The sequence below is a fragment of the Microcaecilia unicolor genome, chromosome 12 (genome assembly GCF_901765095.1).
Source record: "Microcaecilia unicolor chromosome 12, aMicUni1.1, whole genome shotgun sequence".
Taxonomy (NCBI): Eukaryota; Metazoa; Chordata; class Amphibia; order Gymnophiona; family Siphonopidae; genus Microcaecilia; species Microcaecilia unicolor.
Genome location: NC_044042.1, coordinates 67,215,680 through 67,238,434, shown reverse-complemented (window position 1 = coordinate 67,238,434; position 22,755 = coordinate 67,215,680).

Sequence of the window (22,755 nt, the reverse complement as noted above, 5' to 3'; positions counted from 1 at the left end):
CAATGGATCACTTCCCTCGCTTTCAGAGATGAGAATGGCCTTCTTATGGAACATCGTTTGTACGTAGTTTATCTCAGGAGAGATGTATTCAGCTAAACAAAAGGCACGTTGAAAGGAAAGTTAAGTACCTTAAAGCTGAAGGCTGAAAACATCTGCAGCTTGTCAATGTTGAGCCTCCAGATGTTGGGGGTACTTTAGCCCTGATGGTCCCCCGTTCAGTGATAACCTTCTTGACATTTTATTATTATTATTTGTAGGCTTGACTGTGTTCACATTACGATGACAAGTTCGTTGCTAGGTTGGTGTCTTTTTTCTTTGTATATTTTGAATTATTCAGTTACTGTAAATGTATTTATTGGAAGCTTTATGTATGTGTATATAAAAAAGATTTCATCTTGTGTGCAATACTGAATCTATGAAAGTAATAAATCTTTTTAGGAAAATAGGGTTCTGTAGGATGGTCTATTTTTTCTGCAGTTTAATTTTTCATGGGGTTTACCTTTTTTCATTCTCTATTTCCCCTCTGATCCGTTCCCTTAAAAAATATAAATAAATAAAACCTCTTCTCTTTCTCTGCCCTTATTTGACTTTCCCCAGTTCTGCTTATTTTTATGCTTGCTCTATAACTTCTTTCTGGGCTCTTTATTCCATTATCTTAATCGTTTAAATCAGAAATTAATAGTATGTTCTGCTGATTTTGTTGGTTAGACACTGACACATCTGTTTATATTTTGCAACTGTGTCGGCCTCTCATGGAGTGAACTTGTTTAAGATGTATATTTTCCAATAAAGTATTTTTCCAGTGACAAAACATACCCACCAGGATCTAAAACATCTTGCTTCCCTAGGAAAAGTGACACATACCCGCGTGGGCGCACAAACACACATCTATATCTATATATCTATAACGATAGATAAAGGGCTAAAGTAAGGCATGTCAACAAGATGTTAGTACTTATAACAAAGAGAGTCTGCAAAGGCCAGAAGGGGATGCTCCAATTACTCTTCTCTTTTGTAGCTCAAAATTCTAAAGAAAATATGCTATTTTGTTTTTTATCGTGGAAATAAACCAAATGAGGTAAATAGTGAGAAAATTAAACAGTCCGTGGGAGTGGGGTCTGGGGCGATGTGAATCCCCTTCGGAAACTGATTCGGCATATAACCCCGAGGCTGCAAGAAACTTCAACTAAAGATTTCTGAAGAGTATTGAAATAAAACAGACCAAACCGCAGTTAAATTTTGTACCGTCGTCAATTCTGACTAGAAAGATGTATTTAAATTAGAAATTTAAACAAAACCATCAGCTTTTGTAAAATGGTGGGCCGAGAGTTAGCAGGCGAAAAGAAATGCTTCTAGCAGCCGTCAGTAAATGATTTCTTTGATATTTAAGTCAGGATCCTATGCTTGCTCGGCCAGGGGAAATGGCTTGTAGTTAAATGACAAGGGGGGAGATAGTAACATTTAATTAGTTTAGTGTCGGGGTGCTAATGATAAATTAGATAGCAGGGGAGGGGCATGGAAAAAAATCAAGCTGTGAGAAAAAAACTAAAATATACCTTCTAGTGCAGCTGGATTCGGGGGAGGGGAGAATGGAGTTGATGGTGAAGTTGGAGGGATGTTAGTTGAGGTATTCGGTGTCAGAGGCTCTCATTTACCATGTTTACAGGCAGACCACAGCAGAAAATGCAGAAGAACAGAATGGAATGTAAAAATCGTGGACTATGGCAAATGTATTTGTTCTTATTGTATGTTTACAAAAAACAATGTATGGAAACCAGAGAAATTCAGAAATGACTGGAAATGCAGGACAAGTGGAAAAGCTGAACAATAAATCATAGGAGTGGAAATGATCACATTTAGTTTCCTTAACTTCAAAAAGTTTGTGTATTTTGAGTGATTCAAGTGCACAACTTTAAAAGTATATTTATTTATTACACCAAGCTTGGTAACAAAAGACCAAAAAATAGTAAAAACCTGGCCATACTGTATGAATTACAGTTCTCTTCATACAGACTTGCAAAATAAATGTACTAAATCAAGATTTATTATCAGAAAGGTAATTGGTTTCTACAAGTATCTGAATAATAGTAACTATTTTTATTGTATTAAAATGCAAAATAAGACAACAAACATTATAATGCATTGTGGCAGTACTACATGAACTTGAGATAAGCATATAAATTAAAAAACCGAACCTCCCATTCAAACAAAACAGAAACAATCCCTCTCCATACTCTCTCCCAACATTCCCACTAGTAGGGCAGCCAAACAAAAAAAAAAAAAATTTTTTTTATATTCAGGTGCAGTTACTGCTTTATATTATAACATTAGATAGTTGTGCAGTTCTCTAAGTTGTATAATGGTCCCATATCTTGTGAAAGGCTAAAATGTGTCCATTTGTTTGTGCTGTCAAGTTTGATATTAAACATTAAGTCCAGTTTGCGCTAAACAACTTCCCATGGTGGTGTGTCAGTTTGTTTCGCAGCAGCAAACAAGTGAGTAGCAAATATATGCATCAGTTCAGTGGCCAAAAGGGCCTTAACATATAATAAGCAACAATCTGTCAAAGGATGAGCATCTGTATGATCAATTGCAAAACATTTAGTATGTCTATCCAATATGACTACACTTTCGGACAAGACCACCAAATGTGATAAAAATCTCCTTGGCTACCACACTCTTTCCAGCACAGAGTGGAGCCAGTTTTATAGATCCGGTGGAGCTTCAGAGGGGTATAATACCACCTGTATAGCAGTTTATAGCCATTTTCAATCAATCTGCTTGTTAGGGATACCTTAAGAAGATATTGCTGCACCAAAGTTCGATACAGTCTGGTGATTCCCCTCCCTCCTCCCCCCCCCCCCCCCCACATCTCGATTTTAGAGCTACTTCCAAAGCTGTTTAATTAAGACAGAGTTCTCCACTTACTCTGCATTGAAGAAGGTTCTTAAGTTGGCAGTATTGAAAAGCATCCATTTGCAGCAGATCAAATTCCTCTGTGAGCTCATCAAAAGGGAGCACAGTCCCCTCATGCAAAACTTTGAAGAAAATGCAAGGATGCCAATGCCTATCATCATTTCAATGTACCATCCAGACTGCCGGGTACAAAGCCTGGTGCATAAAAAATTGTAGCCGATTGGAAATATTGAGGGGCATTTTAATATGAAGTTTAAACCTGATTTTGGATGTTTTATGAAAAACATCCAAAAATTCAGTAGCGAACATGGCTATTTTCAAACCAGAAAAATGTCCATCAAAATCGAACATGCTCGCCTGAGAGGAAAAGCAGCCGCTTAGCAAGCAATGGGCAGAGTGAAGAGCAGCGCTGGAGGAAGACCTGCTGCTCCTCTGAGTCCTCCATCAGAAGCAGGAGAGAGAGACCCCGGCGCCGGGCCCCCCTTGAAGACCCAAGCCCAGGGAATTTTGCCTCCCTGTCCCCCCCTTAGTAGCCCTGCATGGATGACAGTTCCATGAGCTGCAATAACTTCAGTTAAACATTTCCTGTAACTGCTGATCAGTTTTTCACATCACCATGGAAGAATATTGGTTCATTCTTCCATACAGAACTGTTTCATCTCTGTGTCATTTGAGGGCCTCTTTGTATGAAACTGAAGTTTTGCCAGAACTTTTCAAAACTTTTCAAACAGTTTTACTAAACTGTGCTTGTGATTCTCAGTGTGGCAAATAAGACAAAGCCTATAGGAACTGAATGGGCTTCCTGTCATTTGCCATGTGGAAATCACTAGAGCGGTTTAGTAAAAGAAGCCCAAAATCTCTTCTTCTCCAGCCATTCTCTACCATATTTACTTGACTGTTAAAGACTGGTTGTCTTGCTGCATATATGTTTTCAGCTAGCTTTGGCTCATGGATGGCGGGAAATGCTTCTATAGAATTTTCTGACATAAAGATGAATTAATGGTTTCATCAATGATGACACAGCCCAGCTCCTGTTATGGCAAAGTAGCCACATACCATGTTATCTCCACCACCATATGTGACAACTGGAAAGAGTTTCTTACTTTGGAAAACTGCCCTCTGTTGCCCTTGCTCTGCTGTCAACAATCTCCTGGTTCTTCCCACTCTGACTCAACTCCATCTGCCCACTTCCGGTCACTCAACTTTTCGTTATGCTGGCCCCAAACTCTGGAATGACTTACCAGTATATTAGGAATCAACTCTCTCTCCCTACTTTCAAACAAACCCTAAAGGCCCAACAGTGTTTGTTTTTTTGCCAACAACTGCCCTCTGCTGCCCTTGCTCTGCTGTCAACAATCTCCTGGTTCTTCCCACTCTGACTCAACTCCATCTGCCCACATCCGGTCACTCAGCTTTTCGTTATGCTGGTCCCAAACTCTGTAATGACTTACCAGTATATTAGGAACCAACTCTCCCTCCCTACTTTCAAACAAACCCTAAAGGCCCACCTCTTCTCTCTTTTTCTCTCTGATACTGTTTGACTGTAGATTGTAGATTGTTTTCCACTGCTTCTGCTGTTTTTCTACTACTGTTTCTTGTTTTGTTCTTCTCACTCTTCTATATTTTATTATTATGCAAACCATTTATATGTAGGACTTTTAGTGTTATATAAAAACTTTGAAATAAATAAATAAATACATACATACATATATTTATTATCATGAGAAAAATGTTAAATTTTTGACTCATCTGTTTAGAGAACTTTTTTTTTTCCAGAAGTCTTATTGGTCATCCAGAAGCTTTTTGGCAAACCTGAGACAAGCAGCAAATTGTTTCTAGAGGGCAGTGGTTTATTTCTAGCTATTTTCCCATCACTGTTTTCAAACAATTTATTTTCCTGATGCTTGATGCATAAACCCTTATATTAGCTGCAGTGAAAGAGGCCTGAAGATCTTTAGATTTTGGTCTGTGGATCTTTCTGTTATCATGGATGATTTTCTAGTTTGGTATTGGCGTGATTTTGCTAGGATGACTGTTGCTGGGTAGAGTCACTGTAATCTTCTACTTTTTCCTTTTATAGACTCTCTGACATTGACTGGATGGAGCCTGAAATATTTAGAAATGGTCTTGCAATCCTATCCAGACAGATATGCATCAACTACTCTTTTTCAGGTCCTGAAAATTGTTTTGGATGGTGACATGATGAGCTCCTACTACCCTTATAGCGAACACCAACCTCAGAACTGTTATATAGGCAGGGCCACTCATACTCAATAGTGCAGACAGGGGTGTAGCCAGACTTCGGCGGGAGGGGGGTCCAGAGCCCGAGGTGAGGGGGCACATTTTAGCCCCCCCCCCAACACTGCCGACCCCCCTGCCATTTTTGACCCCCCCCCCCGTTGCCTTCACCAACAACAACTTTGACCCCCCCCCTACCGACCACCCTCTTGACCCCCCTCCCGCCGCCAACCTTCCCCCACCGTCGCTGTTGTCTACCTTTGCTGGCGGGGGACCCCAACCCCCACCAGCCAAAGTCCTCTTCTTCCGGCGCAAGGCTTCGTTCTGTTCCTGTGAGTCCGACGTCCTGCACATCAGACTCACAGAAACAGGACATCAGACTCACAGAAACAGAACGAAGCCTTGCATATCAGCCAGCAACGTGTTTCTGTGAGTCGGACATCCTGCATGTTGTACGTGCAGGACATCAGACTCACAAAAAACAGAACGAAGCCTTGCAGATCAGCCAGCAACGCGGCTGCTGGCTAATCTGCAAGGCTTCATTCTGTTTCTGTGAGTCAACTGGTCACCATATCTCAAAAAAGATGTAGCGGGATTAGAAAACGTTAAAAGAAGACCAACCAAAATGATAAAAGAAATGGAACCTCCCGTATGAGGAAAGGCTAAAGAGGTTAGGTCTTCTTAGCTTGGAAAAGAGATAGCTGAGGGGATATGATTGAGGTCTATAAAATCCTGAGTGGTGTAGAACGGGTAGAAGTAAATCAATTTTTCACTCTTTCAAAAAGTACAAAGACCAGGGGACACTCAATGAAATGACATGGAAATACTTTTAAAACAAATACGAGGAAATATTTTTTCACTCAAAGAATAGTTAAGCTCTGGAACTCGCAGCTGGAGGATGTGGTAACGGTGGTTAGTCTATCTAGGTTTAAAAAAGGTTTCAACAAGTTCCTGGAGGAAAAGACCATAGTCTATTATTGCAATGGACATGGTGAAAGCCACTGTTTGCCCTGGGATTGATAGCATGGAATGTTGCTACTAATTGGGTTTCTGCCAGTTACTTTTGACCTAGATTGGCCACTGTTGGATACAGGATACTGGGCTAGATGGATCATTGGTCTGCAGTGTGGCTATTCTTATGTTCTTATGAATGTGAAATTTGAGTGGATAGAGAGGCAGAAAAGAAAAAAGGGAGCCCGGGCTGATGCAGCAGGGCTCACACTGATTCATGCACGGGCCAGTGGCATCAAAGGTCACCTGCTGATCTACTAACGCATGCATGTGCTATCTTCCAAGTGCAGCATCAGCCCGGGTAAAGAGCAAGTGCAGCTGCAATGAAGTAAGGGAGGACTTGCTGCTCAGTGCCAGGTAACCCTGGTGGATTAGTGAAGGGAGGATTCAGAGGACTTACTGCTCAGTGTTAGTTAACCCTGGTAGATTAGTAAAAAGAGGACTCGGAGGTGTGCCTTGACAATTTTTATGCCTTGTAGGTGTACTGTGAGATGAAAAGGGTTGAAAATCAGTGCTTTAAAGAAATGGCATACAGTTCTTGGTATAATTATTTACAGTCACTAGAGTAATAAAGATATTTCTAACACGTTTTCTCTAGTAATAGTATTAATAGTGGAGGAGTGGCCTAGTGGTTAGGGTGGTGGACTTTGGTCCTGAGGAACTGAGTTCGATTCCCAGCACAGGCAGCGCCTTGTGGCTCTGGGCAAGTCACTTAACCCTCCATTGCCCCATGTAAGCTGCATTGAGCCTGCCATGAGTGGGAAAGTGCGGGGTACAAATGTAACAAAAAAAAAAAAAAATAGCACTTGCAATTCCTCTGCCTTACACAAGAGGCTCTATGTAGAAAGTTCTTTACAGGGTTTTTCCTCTCTTTCTCTCTCTAGGCTCCTGTTTTCAGGGAAGGCTGCTTAGATGTGGATGTTAACACAGGAAGCTGGGCACTTTGAGCATGCAGATACATAGTTCTTGTAGCTAGCCTCTTTCTTGATGAGATTCACTACTGGGGTTCTCCAATGCTACTTGTGGATGGATGGTTTCCACTGCTCCTCTCTTTAGTTTCTTCTTTGGAGGCAGTGTGGTGGTTGGGTCCCTGCAAAACAAACCTTGAAATATGTTCTATCTCTGTTCTTCACTTCTTTCCCTCTCTATGCACTCACTGCCTGTGTTAGTCAGTTACAAACTCCTCTTGCTTAATGGTGCAGTGGCTGGTGAACAAAGCCAAAGACAAAGCCACCCCCCCTGCGCTGGGGTTTTATAGTTCCTAAATTTTCCTCCACATGGGTGTCTTCTCCTGCTGCTGTTGCAGGGCAGAAGGATCAGCCCTGAGGTCTAGAACCTACAAGAGCTGTCCAGGTCAAAAGTTCATTCACCTCACTCTAGAAGAGACTATAGAGATCACTGTCAAGCTGTGTCTAGCAGGCAGAATCTGTATTCCCTCTATGTACAAAAAGCGGTTATTCACAACTGACTGTACAACTACAGTTTCTTAGGTGAAACAGGCTGTAACATTTTACAACAAACTGAAACCTAGCGTTAGAAAGGCAAATGATAGATGACCCAGAACATGAAAACATAAAGAGACAATCTGTGGAAGCATTCTCTGTTTTATAATGTGTTTTGTGCATTTTTATTCCATGGGTAATGCATCTTCAAATATTAATGGAGGTGAGTGGTGGGGGAATGCACTGCTGAAGGTTCATTAAGGACATCAGATACACTTGATCCACATCTAAGAACAAACCTTTTTCTTTTATAAAATTTTTATATATCTCTTTCCTGATAAAAAAATAAAAAAAAACATCCACAGCAAATTACAATATAAAAACCATATACAAATATAAAATTGAAATGAAAGGCAACAAAAACCAAGGTGAATATCCCAGGATCCTTCTGACCTTGAAGGTAAACTACGCCACCTCAGGAACAGTGGAAAACATTTTTGTTGGAGTGGTCAAACAAACCAATTTTTAGCTCCACTCACTCCCAGCCTCTCCAGATGCTGATGCTGTGTTGAGCAAAATATTGATGGAGCCATAGCCTCAATGGCCCACCACATTTTGCTGCCTGTGCCTCATTTACTTTCACCTTATGGATGGTAAGAGGTAGGGGAATGATTTTTAACTCACATTACAAATTAAGGGGAAGACGTCTGCAAAAGTGGAGAACTGTTTATTTTTTATTTTATTATTAAGACTTGCTATACCACCATAGGAAAAAAAAGACAACCACACATTCAAAAGGAACAACTATAAGAAAACTCACTTCCTCCAACAGGCTTTCTATATTACCTCCATGGATGATATATGTACGCTGCAAGAAACCAGGAAGTTGATCCTTAAACCAACCTATAAAAGAAAAGCAGGAACTGGACATCCCTAATATGTAATATGTGATATTTTAGTGTGCCATCCAGCTATCAAAGAAGGAGCCATTTTGTTTGACAGTGATTTAAGATAAAAAGAGAAAACAGAGATAAGTTTGAAAATAAAATCTTGTTTCAGTGGGAATTAATTGGTCCTGTACAGAGTGCGTGAGAAGAGTTTCATTTTACATGCTTTGGACACAATTCTCTACCTGAGAAGAAATGCCAATTTCTTCTCTATAAAGCAGAATGCTGTGAGTCTTCTGATGAGAGGCCAGTAATATAGAACAGAAAAGGAAAATTCAACATTGGATAAGAATTAGAAAGGATGAATCCTAGTCCTCAAAGATTTTTGCCTATTCTTTATGAGCATAAACAGGTCCGTCAGTTCACCTCAAAATTTCCTTTGCTTTGCATTTAAAAATATTGCATGGCTATTAATATATTATTGCTGTTTTTTTAAGATACTGCCCTGCTATTTTTAAATTAAACATCAGCCGACTTATACACCTACAACAGATCTCACAGGTAGCTATGGATTCACAGACATACCAGACAGCATGTACAATTCATTATTTATATTACACAACCTCAACCACGTGGCAGAACGAAGAAGAGCAGCACTGGAGAAATTCACTTTTGCTGTTGTGGCCTTGCGATCCCCGCCTGCCAAGGTACTTAACAGTTGCGGCAGGCGGGTGGCAGCAGCGATGGGGGGGGCTGGCGATGGCAGTAGCGATTGGGGGGTCAGCGGCAGCAGTGATCGGGGGCGACGGCGGCAACGATCCTGGGGGGGCCTGCCGGCGGCCTTGCTCCGGGCCCGTCTCAGTTTCTTGGAGGCCCTGCGTGTTACTCCAAGTTAGTTTCACATCCATAATATAATATGCTTATCTTGTTGGGCAGACTGGATGGACTGTTCAGGTCTTTATCTGCCGTCATTTACTATATTATGTTACTATAAACAAACCCACAAGGATATACTAATATTATCTAACAGGGACTATCACAACTGTTGGTCACTTTCTGGGGTTTGCCATAACGTGATACGGTAGCTGTGTTAGTACACTTTTAAAGGTAATAAATAGAAATAAAACAAAACAAAGAAAAGAAAATATGATACCTTTTATTGGATTAAATACATTTTTTGATTAGCTTTTCAAAGCAATGCCTTCTTCTTCAGATCAGAAATGCTCAATTGCAGAGTTCCACTTTCTCCAGCACCAGTAAACATATTAGACTTCTATGAAGTAAAAAGATAGTGATTTTTGTAACTTTGCCACATGGAATAAAAGAATCATGTTTTTAGCTCAACTTGTCACTCAAATATATATGTCCTTTAATGTGTTTTAGCATTCATCTGACATTCTGGATAAAAAGAGTATTTCTATGTGCAGATCAAGAGCAGTGCTTATTAAAAAAAGGGATTCCTTCATACACAAAGGATCCTATTCACATAAGATTTTTTTTTTTTTTCAAGAGGGGCAAAAATGAGGAGAATCCTTTAAGGACTCCTTTCAAGAGGAGGCCCATTCTCATTCAGTGTCCAGGGCCAAAACCTCCTACATTTGGGGGAGGGGGTGGATACAAGTGAGGAAAGCATACGAGCATGGCTCATGGTATTCTTTCCTCATGTATCTCTGTTGTGTCTACTATGTGCACACTGCATGTATTGTTTCTGTGGCAGGTAGCTGGAGTGGTGGTGCAGTTTGCGGGAAGTATTCTTTGGGGGTTAGGACAATTTGTGGGATGATGAGGCAGTTGTGGGGGTAAGTTGGGGTGGGGATATAGTTTTTGGGGTGAGGACATTTTGCAGGTTGATAGGGCAGTTTATTAATTTAAAATTTCTTGTACCAGTTGCAGGGCATTTTTTTTGGGGGGGGGGCAGGGCAGTTGAGTAATGATGGGGCAGTTGGGTATTTTATTTTGGGGGGGGGGGTTGGGTCACTTTCCAGGGTAGTGGTACAGTTGTGGGGTTAGGGCAACTATGTAGGGGTGATTTATGGGGGTGGAACAGTTAGCAGGGGAGTATTTTTTGCATGTGTGGTAGTTACCAGGGTGGTGAAGCCATTATAGAGGGAAGGTTGTAGATGTAGGGCAGATTGCAAGGAGGTACTTTTGGGTGAGGCAGCTTGTGGAATGGTGGGGTAGTGGCAGGGATAGTTTTGGCCATGGGGCAGTTTGCAGGATACTGGAACAGTTAGCAGGGTGGTGGTGAAGTTGAGGACGGTAATTTTTAGGAGTGGAGCAATTCATAGGGTAGTGGAGCCATTGTGGGAGGCATGTTTTGTGGGTGGGGCAGTTTGTGGAATAGTGAAATGGTTGCAGGGGATAGATTTTGGGAGGTGCAGTTTGTGGGGTGGTGAGGCAATTGTGAGGGTAATCATTTTTGTGTTGTGGGTAGTTAGTGGGGTGGTGGGCTGTTTCAGGGGTAGATTTTGGGGATGGGGCAGTTTGCATGGTGATGAGGCATTAGTATGGCTAGTTTTGGGGGTGGAGCAATTTTGAGATTTGGGCTAGTTTCAGAAGGTCTTTTTTTTAGGGGTGGGAGAGGTGAGTTGGGGCAGTTTACAGGATGGTGGAATAGTTGGGAGGGGTAATTCTTGGAAATGGGGCAGTTTGTGATGGTTTGGGGCACCTGTGGGGAGGTAATTTAAGGGGTGGGACAGTTTGCAGGGTGGTAGGGCAGTTGTAGTGGTAATCTTTGAAGGTGGCAGCTGTTTGTGGGGTAGTGTGGCAACTGTGAAGGTAGCTTTGGGAGTGGGGGCAATTTGCTGGCTAATGGAACAGTTTTGCAGGATAATTTTAGATGGAGCATTTTGTGCGGGGGTATTTTTGGGGGTGGGGTAGTTTGAAGGGGCTGGGAAAAGAGAGAACCTGGAAAGGCAGTTTGAAAGGAGAAATTCCTTAACTGCCATGTTTCACTGTATGAAGCTTTTATGTTACAGAAGTTGTAATTCCTCCCTTAGAAATGATTGGACATTTTTTTTTTGTGTGTGTGGGGGGGGGGAGGGGTTATTTCTCTGGACCTCTCAGTCTAATTTGGTCCATTTTCAAACTCAGTGTGTCTTTTACAATTTTTTTTTGCACAAACCAAGTTTCATCCCATTTTTGGAGAATTTCTTTGCCCCAAGACCGGCTCCTATGGCATGCATTGTGTGTGGGGGGGGGGGGGGGGGGTGTTTGGGGTGGGGGGGGGGTGGGGGAGTTTATTTCTCAGGAACCCCTAATCCAATTTTGCTTATTTTTGAACTCTATGGACCAGATTCTATAAATGTCATTGAAAATTCAATGCCAATAAAATTTGGTGCTCAATTCTATGAAGGGCACTTTGGGAATAGCGTTCAGCACAGAATTCAGTGCTCAACTTTGGGACAAGGACTTATGCCATTTGAAATCCTAGTGTGCTATCCTGTAACACTGTGTGCATCTTTTGTGAATCCCCTTGAAATGCCCATGACCCTCCCATGGCCATGCCCTCTTTTGAGTTATACACAATCCAGTTTAGGCATCCATCATTACAGAATAGTGTGTAGTCAGATTGGCGTCAAAATCTGTGCCAATTAAGTACATGTTACCTCCAATAATTAAACCATTGGAGCCCATTAACTAATTATTTTGGGTGCCAGTCTGGGATCTGTTCCCAATTTGGGCTGCCCAAATTTGGACAACCTTTATAGAATCCGGGCGTATGTGTCTTGTTACTGTCTCTTCCAATGTGCCAAGTTTCATCCCATTTTGTTAATGTTTTGGAGATTTATTGTACAGACAAACAGACTGACATTATGGACCCTGAATTCTTTCGAACTTCAGCTAGGAGGGAAAGAATGAAAACGTGTTGAAACATGGTAAAATCTTTGCTTTTCTCTAAGCTTGTAGGGTCTTTTTGTTTGCCGGTTTAAATATCTTGTCATTGTTTTGGTAAATTTTCTATGATCCGTTTACCACTAAAATACTTCAGGGAAGTATCCAAATGAGGAAAGTATGTTATTCTAATTCAACCATTCTGGCTCATTGCTTTAAGTAGAATAGCAGAAAGGTTGAATTTTACCTTATGAATATTATCTTATGATTTTGGTGTGGGCTAGGCTATATAATTGATTAAAATCTTGGATACTTTAGCAAATGTTTTCTTTAAAACGATTAATGAAAATCTTTCTCTGGAGTAAGTGGAATTATTTCTCATTTGCAGGCCAATGCTACCTTATATAGTAGTTAGGCTTTGCCCAGTGCATCCCAGGATGCACGGTGCCGCCATTTTGATGATGGTGCCCAGAGCAGGAGAGAGTAGGTATTTCTCCTTCCTGCCTCCTAAGGAGGTCTGCAGGGGTCTGGGGGTGGGCTACTGCTAGGCCACCAAGGATGACTTTGTGGGAGAGGGGGTTCCTCCAGTGGCGTAGCCAGACAGCCAATTTTGGGTGGGCCTGAGCACAAAGTGGGTGGGCACAAAATTTTCTCTCTTCCCCAGCACTTCCCAATTCAAAATATAAATACTTTAGCAGATGAGGATCCCCAATCTCTGTCAGCTGAAGGCCTCCAGTAAAGATGGCCAGAACTCCTCTCCACCAAGCCCAGTAGGCAGCAGCAACTCCTCGAGCCACTGATGCCAGCACCCCATACAATCTTAGTTGTCAGTGGCTCCAGGATGCTGCTCCCATCTGCCAAGCTCAGTAGAAGGCATCTCTGGCCAGCTTCAGAAGAGACCCCAGCTAGTAGGGCTTGGGAATCCCCACTAGCTACAGCAAGGGTCAGGGCTGCCGTTAGCCATGCTGGTGACCAGGGCAGAAAATAAAGCCCCTCCCCCAATTCCCTCTCCTCTCCAATCTCCTCATCTGCAGTTAAAGTCACACTGACAGACCCTCACAAATTAGAAATAAAAATATATAGACAAAATTGAACTGGGAACCTCAGCATGTACTGCAACACTGGAGAAAAAAAAACCCAAAACAAAAGCACATTTCCTTTTCTACTTAACACAATAAAAAGACATCCGCTATGCACATTTCCCAAAGTTAACATATTCCATTTAAAATATTCAAAGTAAAATGATTTTCCTACTTTATTGTCTGGACATTTTATTTTTCCATCATGTTGGTTCCAATTGCTGTCTGTATTCTGCTAATTCTTCAAGTGGTTGTCCATTTGTCATTTTTCTCCTGTTATTTCATTTCCTCACTACACCTACCTCTGAAATTTTGATCCTTCCATTTTAGCTCTTTCCTTCCTTTTTTTCTTTTCTGCCTCTGTACACTCAAATTTCACCCGCTTCCTAAATCTTTTCCTTCTTTTTACTTTTCAGATATCTATCACAATTCCATCTCCTTTCACCCCTTTGCTCTCCCATTCCCCATCTCTCTCCTTCTCAGCCTTCCATTCCCTTCTATCTTCGATCTACGCGCCATTACCATATTTCTACCCCCTGTGATCACTAATCTCTCCAGTCCCTGGGCCTCTCCCCCATGCTTTCCACCATTCCCAGTGTCTCCCTCCCTCCACCCTTCCAGCTCAGCATCTGTTCCCTCTTTCTACCCTCCTCACCCTCGTAGCCTGATATTTCCCTATCCCTTTTACCTCCAACCACCAGCATCTTCCTGTCCCATCTCTCTCCCCTCCCCCATTGTCCAGCATTTTTCCCTTTCTCTTCCCTACCATCCATTGTCTATCTTCTCTCCCTGGATCCATCTTCCCTCTTTCTCCCCTCCCTCGCTCATGCATCTCTCCTTTCCTCTCCTCTTCTCCACCTTCATGTCCAACTTTTCTCCCTCTCCCTGCCTTGAGCCCCTGGTTTGACATCTCTCTCTGCCCCCCCCCCCCCCATCATCAACTCTCCATCCTTCCTTTCCCTCACTGCCATGTTCAACATTTCCCCTCTCACCTCTCCTTTCCACTTCCATGTCCAAAATGTTTTTTTCTCTCATGCCCTTTCTCTCCCTCTACCCATCCCACCCATATCCAACAATTCTCCCTCTCTTTCCCCTTGCAGCATCTCTCCGTCCCTCCCCAGCTCTACCCTATCTCACTCCCTCATCCCAACAGTGCTCCTGTCTCTCCCCGACCCCCCACCCACACACCACCACCACACACACACACGTTTTTCCCTCCCTTTCCCCAGCGACAGTCTGGCACCTGGCTGCAGGCCTTCTTTCCCCTCCCCTTCGGGCAGCGCTGCAGTCTATCGCTACAGCTGAGCAAAGCTGCACCGCGGGTCCGTCTCCGTCCTGCCGCTACTTCTGCCCTCCGGCTCCATTGTGATCTTTGTTTGCTCTCTTCTGCTGCCAGACAGTGCTTATCTGCAGCGGTTCCGGATCCGCGCGCTCCCAGGCCTGTCTGTATGCTGCCTGCGACTGCTTCCGTTCCTCTGCGCTGGCCCCGCCTACTCTTCTGAAGAGGCGGGGCCCAGCACAGAGGAACGGAAGCAGTCGCAGGCAGCATACAGACAGGCCTGGGAGCGCACAGATCCGGAACCGCTGCAGAAGAGCAAACAAAGGTCACGGAGCCAGAGGGCAGAAGTAGCGGCAGGATGGAGACAAACCCAGTGCGGTGCGGTGCAGCTTTGCTCAGCTGTAGTGATAGACTGCGGCGCTGCCCGAAGGGGAGGGAGGGAGGGGAAAGAAGGCCTGCGTGCCGGCGGGGGATCAATTCTTTTGTCGTCTCTATGCATTGTCGCTGGGTGGGCCTGAGCCCAAAGGGGCCCACCCAGGCTCACCCGTGGCTACGCCCCTGGGTTCCCCACTGGACTACCAGTACTTTTTCTAATTTGTTTTGGGGGGGGAGGGTGATGGACCACCAGTGTCTTTAGCGAGGGGGCCAGGAGGGGTCCATCAGGCCCCTCCAGGGATTTTTATTAGTTTGGTGAGGGGTTGGGCCAATGATTGGGAGTAGGGGGGCATAGCATGGCAGCACAATGGCATTGTTGGGGAAGCCTGTCTGGAGCAGGGTGGTCAGGTTGGTGGGAAAGAAAGGGTGTCATTAGACACCCCATTTCTCAACCAAACATTCTAACGCTGACCCAGACCTGGTATTATTTTCTCCAGCGCAGCGGCGTACCAAGGGCGGAGCGGTGGGGGCGGTCCATCCCGGGTGCACGCCGCTGGAGGGGTGCAGAGAGCAGCTGCGTGCCTGTCGGCTCCGCTGGTTCCCTGCTCCCTCTGCCCTGGAACAGGTTACTTCCTGTTCCGGGGCAGAGGGAGCAGGGAGCCAGCGGAGCCGAGAGCCCCGTGGCTGCTCCCAGCAGCTAAGTATGCACCCGGGGGGGGGGGGGGGGGTGGATGTGCCAGAGGGGGTGTCATTGCACTGGGGGTGTTTGTGTGTGTTTGTGTGTTGTGCTACACCCGGGGTCGGGTGCACATCGGCGATCCGCCCCAGGTCGCAGCCGACCTAGGATCCTCACTGCTCCAGCGCTAAACTCAGTGACAGCTTCTTTTTTTTCGTAAAGAATTTATTTTAATTTAGTCTTAAAAGCAGTCTGTGTTAAGGCGCTGAAACCATTAGAGCATTTGAGGGCACACCAATGCCAACACTAGTCTGGCTTTAATTGCCTTTAGCGCTGGCGTTAGGTTTTGAGCATCAGCCTGCAAGGAAAGGAGTTTAGAAAAGAAAGAACATCTAAAGCTCTTAAGACAGTAGAGGAAAGTCTGCCAGAGCAGGCTATATACTCCCCACGAGAACAGAAGAGGAAGGGGTTCAAGGAGAATCCTTTTATTTTCAAGACTTGTTTTAAGCAATTGGGAAGAACTTAAGCGACCCTAGCAACTACAACTCCTGCGTATGTGTACTATTGGAGCACTTTTCTGGAAAAAGAAAGGGTTAAGTTGAATGGATTTCTTCCTCACACTGTCTGCTCCTACCATCCAGTTTCTGTCTGAAGTGCATGGGAAAGTTGTTTACCTATATTTTTTCCCCTACAGCATGAATATAAGAAGCTGAGAATTTGTGCCACACTGGATGATTTTAAAACAGTATAAATTCCATTCAACATTTTAATATATGTACTAGATCAGACCAAAGGTCTATCAAACCTAGCATCCTGTTTCTCTGACAGGGGCCAATCCAGGTCACAAGTACCCAGCAGGAGTCCAAGGCGTAAATTAATTCCTTATTGCTCACTCCCAGATATAAGTAATGGCTTTCCCCTACCTATATGGCTAATAAAATGTCTATTAATCACTCATGTAGAGCAGATATTGCCAATTCTTTTAATGGACCCTAATATTTAAGCAGTATGAGAACTTATGACCATTGTGTTTGGTGGTGCACTCAAAAAACTGATTTTTGGGCTCACTTTATACATGCGCAAAATGCCATGATTAAATGGATATTTACTAAATCATTACTAGTGCATGTTATCTGCAGCAGGGCCCATAGGAATAAAATGGGTCCTTTGGCAGATAGCATGTGCCTTTAGTGAAAGACCCTCTAATTTTCCTAAAGAGAAATATGGAAGTGTCGTGTTGATCTCACTACTTTTTTGCTGTTCTTTTATTTTTATCCACGTAGCGGATCCTGTTTCTCCACTCTTTGTTGGTTTTTGTTTTCAACCATTCCCTTCAGAAATATCTTCTAATATCTGGAAAATGTATAATATGCAAGTAGCTAGATTATCCAATCCAAGGATGTAAAGAGTACAAACTACATCAGATGATGCTAATGGAATGTTTTTCTGGACAAATAGTGAGCTGGGAGAAGTTTGTGAAACTGTGGCAACCTTATACAAATATGCTTCTTCCAGACCGATGCACATGCATGAACTAATACTAATAAGCGAACCATCGTGCATGAGCAGTCTCTTGGGAAAAAGCGTGCATTTTATAGCAGGGGTGCTCAGTGTCAGTCCTCGAGGTACACAACCCTTCAGGATGTCCCCAATGAATATGCATGAGATCAATTTACATGCACTTCCTCCATAGATCTCATGCATATTTATTGTGGAAATCCCGAAAACCCAACTGGGTTGCGGACCATGAGGATCGACATTGAGCACCCCTGATTCATAGTTATTTGAGATACCCTTTCTCTTATTCTGGTTCTAATATGATAGATGAGATTAATTGATAAACTGTTATATGCATTTTCATTGTTATAGGATTAACTTTGGGATCAGAAGATGTATTTCTCACCTCATTGCAAGTTGCAAGAGTTGATATTTTAGTTTTTACATCTGTGATAGCATATTATAGTAAATGTTATGTTTTTAAACTTTTAGATTTTATTACTTCTAGTGTTTTTGTAAACTGCTTAGAATTATAGATATGCAGTAAACAAATAAATACACAAAAATAAAGTGTTCAAGTACCTATAAAAATGCTTAGGACTAGATTCTATAAATGGTGCCTAAAAATATCTCCCCCCCAAAAATGCTTAACAATTTTAAAAACTATGCTTACAGTTAGGCACATTTTATAGAACAGTGCTTAGCACTGGGAACTGTGACTACATTTAGGCATGATATTCAGACCAATAAAACCTGGTATAAATCCCCACATGTAAATTAGGGACTAATTCTATAACAAAGCACATAGGGGTCCTTTTGCAAGCTGTTGTAAAAAGTGGCCTGTGGTAGTGTTGGTACATCTTTTAGGCGTGCACTGGGCCAATGTTTGCTGGAAAAAAGGCTATATTTTAATGGGCCCGGAATTAGGTCTGCGCTAATATTAAAACTAGCGCATGCCTATTTACAGCCTGAGCCCTTACCTAGCAGTAAGGGCTCACGTGCTACCCACGTGGTAACCATGCAACACGCGCCAACGTGGGCGCTCTGTCAGTTACCACCGGGAATGCCCCCTGCAGTAGAAAATAGAAAATTATTTTCTACCATGGGATTTGGCACATGCCAAAATCATAATTACTGCAGGGCGCATGCTACTGTTAACAAGTTGAAAAAAAATTGGAAAAAAGAGATTAAATACTGCAGCGTTAGAAAAGGGCATAGTGTGAAGGAAAGTTCCACATTAAAGCACGCTAAGCCCATTTCCTAATATGGTTTAGTAAAAGGGCTGTTAAGAGAATTAAGATAAAATAATGTTTTATCATAAAAGGAACTATACTAAAGTATACCTAGGACTAACATTTTATTTAATAAGACACAATTGGCTGCTTACCTGTAATATAATGCCAGGATAGAGGGAAACAATAGCATGGAAAATTAGATGAACCCTTCAAAAAGTGCAGTGGGCCTCAAGAAAGGATATAGGAAGTACATTTTATTAGGGACTCAACACGAGCCATGTTTCAGCATTATACCTGCATTAAGGGTCATAAAGTCTCAATGTTCTAACATAGAGTGCTTCTTGAATTCACTCTGTATACATCCAGAATGGCAATCATGATCATCATATATTGGGGTCCTTTTACCAAATGGTGGTAAAAGGTGGCCCACGGTGACATCGACATGTGGGTTTGCGCACGCTGAAGCTACCTTTTACCACCATGTGGTAAGCAAAATATTGCCACGCAGCCATTTGCAGCTGGAGCAGGAGGCGGTAATGGCTCCGGTGCTAACCTAGTGGTAACCAGGCAGCTCGCAGCGCTGCCCGATTACCACCGGCCACACCCCTGGCACTAGAAAATAAAAATGTATTTTCTAGCACCAGAAGTGGCACGTGGCAAAGGCAGGACTACCGCCAGGTGGTAGACCAAATTTGCAGTGCGCCAAGCCTGCGCTACCCCTGCTGTCCTTTGGTACAAGGGCCCTATTGTTGGCTACTGCTTGTGTGTGGTCATATGCTGCCCTGATGCAGGTGTTACCTGTAATATGATACAGAACACCCCTGTTTTCAAATAAGAGGCACAGAGGAATACCAAATTCCTTTTTGTCAAATTTTCAGTAATATTAAAAGATCTATTTTATTCTAGGCTAAACTAAACAAAAATGTTTTTTGTTATAAGATGTTGTTTCCTGCTTCTCAATTTTAATTTATTCTTTTAAAAAGCTTAACCTTTTTGGGGGGCTGTTTAAATGGTTAAAAAGCCACAGAGATTACAGCTGCATTTGGGCTCTGAATGGACAGAGGAGGCTGGAGGAATGTACAAGTCACCAATGTGGTGGCCAGTTTTGCACCACTATCCTCACATTCTGTTGATAACCTTTTTGAAAAATATGTGAGTGGGGTTTTGAGATAGATCTGCCAAAGCTGATAAGCAAAGAAAAAGTGTAAGTATTAATTTTTAGAACCAATGTGAAATACACACTGAAATGTGGAGGGGCATTTTGGAAAAAGAAACATCCAAGTTGCGATTTGGACGTCCTTGCAAAATGGCGAAATCCAGGGGCGGGGAAACCTGTATTTTTGAAAAAAGATGGATGTCCATCTTTTGTTTCGAAAATACCGTCAGAGACATCCAAATCCTTAAATTTGGACGTCCCTAGATTTGGACGTCCCTAGACATGGACGTTTCTGACTTTCGGTGATTTTCGAAACCAAAGACGTCCATGTCAAAAACATACAAATGCAAGCCATTTGGGCATGGGAGGAGCCAGCATTTGTAGTGCACTGGTCACCCTGACATGCCAGGACACCAACCGGGCACCCTAGGGGGCACTGCAGTGCAGTTCATAAAATGCTCCCAGGAACATAGCTCCTTGTGTGCTGAGCCCCCCAACCCTCCCAACCCCCCCCCCCCAAACCCACTGTACACCACTACCATAGCCCTTACAGGTGAAGGGGGGCACCTATATGGGTACAGTGGGTTTGTGGTGGGTTTTGGAGAGCTCGCTGTTTCCTCCACAAGTGTAACAGGTATGGGGGGGTGGGTATGGGCCTGGGTCTGCCTGTCTGAAGTGCACTGCAGTACCCACTAAAACTGCTCCTGGGACCTGCATGCGCTATCATGGACCTGAGTATGACATCTGAGGCTGGCACGACATATTTGAGGGTGGGAGGGGGTTAGTGACCACTGGGGGAGTAACGGGAGGTCATCCCCGATTCTCTCCAGTGGTCATCTGGTCATTTTGGGCACCTTTTTGTGCCTTATTCGTAAGAAAAACATGTCCGGGTGAAAACGACCAAGTGTTCGTCAGTGATGTCTTTGTTTTTTTCGATTATGGGTCAAGGACGTCCAAGTGTTAGGCACGCCCAAGTCCCGCCTTCGCTACACCTCTGCCCCCTTGAACTTTGGACGTCCTTGCGACGGACTGCAGTTGGAGACGTCTAAAATCGGGTTTCCATTATACCGATTTGGATGTCTCTGGGAGAAGGACGTCCATCTTCCGATTTATGTCGAAAGATGGACGTCCTTCTCTTTCGAAAATGAGCCCAAAAGTGACGTGGTTCAAAATACATTTAAAGCTAACTTTGACAAATATATTGGTTTGTTAAATAGCATATACCACTAATTTTAAATTCCTTATATGAAATACTCAAATAATTTATGGTTCAGGTACAGCCCAAGCCTCCCTTTCACTTTTATTAAGCTGCAGTAAAAAGGGGCCTGTGCTAACGTCAACGTGTGTTTTTGATGCTCACTGAGGCCCCCTTTTGCTGCAGTGGGTAAAAGGCTATCTTTTTTGATGGAAAAGAAAAGGCCATGTGGTAAGTGAGCATGGCCATTTCGGGGGAAGCACTTACTGCCACCCATTGAGGTGGCGGTATGGGCTCCTGCGCTAACCTAGTGGTAACCAGGCAGCACATGGCCCTGCCTGATTACCGCTGGATAAGCACCAGTGCTACAAGAAGAGAAATATTTTTATAGTGCCAGAAATGGAGCACACTAGGGGTAGGAAATACTACCGGGCTCCTGCGATCGTTCTGGATTGGTGCACGGCAAGCCAAAATACTGCAGTGTTAGAAAAGGGCAAGCCAAAATAAAACAGAATATAAATGAAGAATGTTACATTCAACTATTTTTATAGGTACTTGAACACTTTATTTTTGTGTATTTATTTGTTTACTGCATATCTATAATTCTAAGCAGTTTAGAAAGGGCCCCTTTATGAGGTAGAAAGGATGTGTTGGGATTTTACAATATGAGTGCTTAGTTTGCAAATAGCACCTCTATAGGGTGGTGAGCTCTAGGTTTCAGCTTTCTTTCTTATCATTACAGAAATCTTACAGTTTAAATTGTATGAACTATTTACATATAACATCTGTGTTTGAGAGGGCAAAACCCTACCCTTAAACTTTCAGATTTCCAGCTATGCTTGGAGGGGTACAGAGGTGGGGGCATTTTACATTTGGTAATACACATATTGAGCTTTCTTTCACATGATCATTGGATTTATTGTCCTGCTCATTGATATCTTTGATTTTAAGTAGCGGCCCCAGAAAAGTGTGTCTCTTTAATCAATCTATTCTAAACTCACTAGCCTAGCAAGAACTGCAGAATCGCTGGCATTTAATGTCAGAAACAACCCTTAAGCAATTAGTGTTACCAGATTAAAGCATGAGATTTGCTGCAGGAAATGTGAATATAAAACAGCTGGCTAGTCACTAAAGGACCTTTTTACCAAGCTAATGTGTGCTTACTGCAGGTTAAAAACCACTACTGCAGGGAGCACTCAGGTGTCCCTCAACAGTTTTGGCATGTGCGTGCTTCCCACATGCTAAAAAGTATATTTTATTTTTAGCGCTGAATTGTGCTTGGGGGTGGAGTGTAGGTGTGCCCAGCACTAATCAGTTAGCACAGCTACATCACTGTGCTGTAACTGATTAGCACATGGTTAGTGCGTGAGACTTAACACCTAGAAAATAGGTGCAGTTAAGGGCTCATGCGCTAATGGCCATAGGCTAATGGGAAAATTAGCACGTGGCCATTATTGCTAAAATGGAAAATGCAGCCATTTTACAGCTACACTAAAAGTGGCCTTAGCATGTGGGAAACCCATGTGCTAGTCATAGAGGCTCTTTTATTAAAGGGTTGCTGTGCGGCAACCCGGAACTACCGCCAGCCCAAAGTGTCTGCAGTAGTTCCAGTGCTATAGAAGTTTCTAGTGTGGTGCTAACCCAGCGGTAATCGGGCAGGGCCGCACACTGCCTGTTTACCATCGAGTTATCATTGGAGCAGTGGCGTACCAAGGGGGGGGCGGTGGGGGCGGTCCGCCCCAGGTGTACGCCGCTGGGGGGGTGCCGCGCTCCTGTCGGCTCTTCATTTTCATGCTCCTAACCGATTCATAGACCATCTCACTTCTCACTTGACCTACATGTTCCAAGAAGGCCGTTTCCCTCAGAAAAAGACAACATACTGCTCACACCAATCCCAAAAGACTCCCCCCCCCCCCTGAAAAAAAATATAAACGA